This window comes from Theropithecus gelada, chromosome 2 (assembly GCF_003255815.1).
Source record: "Theropithecus gelada isolate Dixy chromosome 2, Tgel_1.0, whole genome shotgun sequence".
Taxonomy (NCBI): Eukaryota; Metazoa; Chordata; class Mammalia; order Primates; family Cercopithecidae; genus Theropithecus; species Theropithecus gelada.
In genome coordinates this window covers 22,250,792-22,255,343 of record NC_037669.1, presented here as the reverse complement: position 1 = coordinate 22,255,343, position 4,552 = coordinate 22,250,792, and the positions used below count along the sequence as shown (strand labels likewise).

Genomic DNA, 4,552 nt, shown 5'->3' with positions numbered 1-4,552 from the left:
CCCAATGATTTCACAGATGAATGCAAACAAAGATTTAAAGAAGAATAACATTAATTCTATAAGTATCTTCCAAAAAATTGAAAGAACACTTCTCAACTCATCCTGTAAGGCTTGCTTTACCCTGATACCCGAACCAGACAAAGAAAATATGAGAAAAGAAAATTATAGGTCAATATATAAAATATTACCAAATCAAACAGCAATATACAAAAAGAGTAGTACACTACTATCAAGTGGAGTCTATCCCAAAAGTGCAAGGTTGATTCAATATTTGAAAATCAACCAATGTCATACACTATATTAACAAGCTAAAGAAGAAAAAACACATGATTATATCAATGTATCTGATAAAATTCAAAAGTCATTCACGATAAAAGTCTCAGCAAACTAGGACTAGAAGGGAACTTCCTTAACCTGATAGAGTGAATCTATAAAATTTTCACATCATACTTAATGGTGGAGACTGAATGCTTTTCTTCTAAGATCAGATACAAGCCAAGGGTTTCCCCTCTCACCACACATATTTAGTACTGTACTGTATGTTCTAGCCAGTGCAATAAGCAAGGGAAAAGAATAAAGGCATACAAATTAGAAACCAAAAAAAAAAAAAAAAAAAAAAAAACCATTTCTATTTGCAAATGAAATGATTACATAGAAAATCTGAAGGAATCTTTTTTAAAAAGTGGGGCTGGGGGCAGGGTCCTAAAACTAATATGTAAATTTGCCAAGACCTCAGCCTACAAGGTCAACATTTAAATATCAATAGTATTTCCATACACTAATAATAAACTATTGGAAAGTGAAATTTTAAAAAAATGTCATGTAAAGCAGCTCCAAAAAACACACAAAAATTTTAACTAATACTTAAATATAAGTATTTTCTACCCCCCTCCCTAATGGGTATTACCAGGTCTTCGGTCTACCCCAATTTTAGTGTCATGAAACAGGATCCTCCACCTCTGCCAAGTCCTAGGCTATACCTTATACATAAATAAAATCTGCAATTCTGATGCACATGCTTTATGATGGCAGAAATCTGTGGAAAGGAAGTTCACAGTTGGTTTGGCAGAACAAAAACAGAAAATACAGACAGCAATAGATTCATGATTCAAGCCAATGCATTGAGAGGAAAGAGCATTTTAGAGTCATAGGTGACCACAAGAATGTAAGGACTCTGGTAACAGAAAATCTTGAAGTGGTGGCATTTGGATTTTCACATGGCATGAAATGAAGATTTGACAAAATTCTACATCTAGAGTAACCATCTGACTCAGAAATGACACCTATGTACTGCCACATTAATTAGGAGAACCTTCCAAGTATTTCAAAGGGGATGCTGTCTCCTCCTGAGCAACAACAAAAAGATTCCTCTGGTTTCAGTTGTGTTTAGACATTATTTTTATTCTCATCTAGGTTCTGTGGCCACTAACAACTAGCTAGTGATTTTGGAAAACTTTCTGGTGCCAGTTTATGAATACTTTCTGAATAGTGAAGCCTTGATTAAAACAACTTTAAAAATACGTTTATTATTCATGTCCCACCAGAAAGCAAACTTTTATTTTTATATCAATATGTGCCACTAGCATTAAAAGGAAGATTATTGAGTTGGTTTGATTGATTGATTATTCCAAGGGGTGGTAGTGCTTCTGTGAGCAGTGGGAAGTTTGTCCTGTGGATCCACCCTAATGAGGTTCTGTGAATGTGATTGTGACCCTTGCCTTGCTCTGCAATGGGGAAAAATAATTATTATTCAGAAAGAAAAAAATTAGAAAAACTTGCAATTACATATTACGAAAAGTAATTGCAGCCTTTCTTGAACATTAAACAAAGGATACCCTTTTTAACACTTTTGAGTCAACGTTTTCCTTTCCTTCAGTGGACAGCATGCATAGGAGTAAAATAAGATCATATAGGACATGGCCAATCTAATTAATATGGCTTACTCTCATCCGTCAATTTAATCTGTACAGCTATTTCATAATAAAGGTTAATTTGCTAAATATAATATAACCTGTAATTTGTAAACTACGTATTGCCTAGAAATGAAAAGTGGTACCCTACAAAGTGTGAATTAAGCAAACTGTATCTTTCTTTTTCACATTGCCTTTCTATGATTTTCCCCCACCTCCCAACCCCAAATCCTTCATGTACTATCCAATATAGTACTATCCAATATAGGAGCCATTAGCCACAGTTGACTATTTACATTTTAATTTATATTAATTAAAATTAAATAAAATTTAAAGTTCCAATTCCTCAGTCACACCAGCCACGTTTCAAGTCTTCTATACTCACATGTGGCTAATAACTACTATATTGAACAGCCCAGCTGTTGAACATTTTCATCATTGCAGGAAGTTCTAATGGACAGAGTTGATTTAGACTCTGAGTCCTTCTGCTCTCCCTTCTCTGGCCAGGATTCTACCTACCCCGGGCACGCCTTCCCAAGTATCTTCAGATTTTTCTTCCTTCCACTACTGTTACCCTCATAACTTCCCTGTGCCTTCTCATGATGTCCCATAAAGAGCACAATTTTGTAATTCCTTCCTTGAGGACCTTTCTCTCAACTTAAATAACTTGATAAACTGGTTCATGCTTAGGCAATTTGGAGTGCTCAGAGTTCACGTGTTCTCTCTCCAAAATAACACAATGGTATTTTAGCTGAAAGCTTCTGGAGACATTATGCATTTACACAAAGGGCTGACTCTCAAAGTGGTGACTTTAGGCACCATGGTAGCCTAGTACCTTGGTGAACAAACCTCAGAATGCAAGTGGCTCTAAAGCACCTTTCAAATTACATTATCCTGTTGGCCTGTTCACCTACATTGGCCTTGGGTCACTATGCTGATTTGTCTCCTAGGAATGCTGGAATATCACTCATTGTTACCACAGAAGCATAATATTTATGCATCTAACATGACATGTATGAATAGTAGGTCAAAAGAAATATGTTTGTTTTTCTTGGAACTGTGAAAGATGCTAGAGTTCGGGATTGGGTTTTGGTATCAGAATCCATTTACTCTGTCCATTCTGGGGGCTCCCTGCCAAAGTATCACACAAAAAACAGTTAATAGCAAAATCAGAGATGATATAAGCCCCTTAGTAATAGCTTGACAAATGTTTCCTTCTCCCCCAGTATAATGCTTTGATCAAAACTGAACTAGAAAATGCAACTTAGACCAAGAGATATGAAGAACAAACAAAAAGACTTCTTACTCGCTAAGTAAGAGACGATTAGGTAAGCAGACAAACTCTAGTTTGCCCTGTGGTTCATTCACTGGGTTAGAGAGAGGCTGCTGTGACTCAGGGGACAGCCCTCCCTTGCCTGCTTTCCGCATGCAACGAGAAAGACAAGAAATATCCCCTCTTGCTCAGAAGGCCCTGGCTCTCTTAACATGCTCAATAAAAAAGGTAAAGGAGAAAAAGAAGATAGCCAGGCCTGCCTCCGGAGAAACTCAACTGCTGTGTCCAGTGTTCCACATCTGGACTTAGTTAGTTGCTTCCTCATGATGTCATTTAACTTACTTTCTATATGTAGAAATGTTATATAACTAAACTTCCATTTTTACAAGAAAAATATTCATATCAATGGCATCTCTCCGATGTTTTGTTTGCTTATTTGGGGATTTTAATTATTTTTTGTTGTTCTTTGAAGTAACCCATGCATGTAGTACTCATAGTGAAGTAGTATTAAAAGGTTTGTTTTAAAAAGAAGCAGTCCCCTCTCCTCTCCCTACCCCTCCCGGAAGCCACACTTCCATCTCTTTTTAGCTACTCCTTCTGGTTGTCACTATTATAATATTCTGGTAGTTACTGAATATTATTGTTAAGACATTTTGTTATGGAAAATTCCAAATGCATACAAAAGCTAGAGAGTAGCGTGATGAACCCACCCTTTGTACTCATGACTTAGCTTCAGTTATTATCAACACATAGTCAATCCCATTTTATCTTTACAGCTACCCATTTACTCACCAACCTCAGTACAAGACAGCATATCATTTTAACCACAAACATACCATTCATTGTATATCACTAAAGAATAGGTCTCTTTTCAAATACATCTAATTCCAATTATCTCATAATTCTTCCTTACAGTTGGTTTATACAAATTAGTGTGCAAGATGCATTTTTTTTTTTTGCTGTCATTTAAGTCTCCTTTTTCAAAAAGAAAAAAAAAAATCTATCATCTTAGTTCTCAACTGGAGCAAGTTTGTTCCCAGAAGACATTTAGCAATGTCTGGAGATATTTTTGGTTGTTATAACTTGGTTGAGGAGAAAGGGGGAGAGTTCCAATGGTATGTAGTGCCTAGGGGCAAGGATGCTGCTAAAAGCTCCAAAACACAGGACAGCCACCACCAACGAAGAATCATCTGGCACAATATATATAACAGGATTCTATTCCCTGCCTCCTCCTCTTATTTCTTGAAGGAACCAGATCATTTGACCCCTAGAGTTTATCACATTCTGGATTTTGCTGAAGGCTTCCCCATTTTGTCTTGGAACATGTTTCTCATTCCCTATACTTACTGTAAATTAAGAATAAAGACAG

The 4,552-nt window shown here is 36.3% G+C and overlaps 1 long non-coding RNA gene across 1 annotated transcript; it reads right to left on the bottom strand.

Annotated features, from left to right (window-relative positions):
• Positions 1 to 1,526: 1,526 nt before the first annotated feature.
• On the bottom strand, positions 1,527 to 2,699 carry LOC112617327. Its single transcript, XR_003117893.1, has 2 exons — positions 2,430 to 2,699; positions 1,527 to 1,724 (listed from the first exon to the last, which is right to left on the bottom strand). It is a non-coding gene; the product is annotated as an uncharacterized LOC112617327 (long non-coding RNA).
• Between the last annotated feature and the right edge of the window lie 1,853 nt (positions 2,700 to 4,552).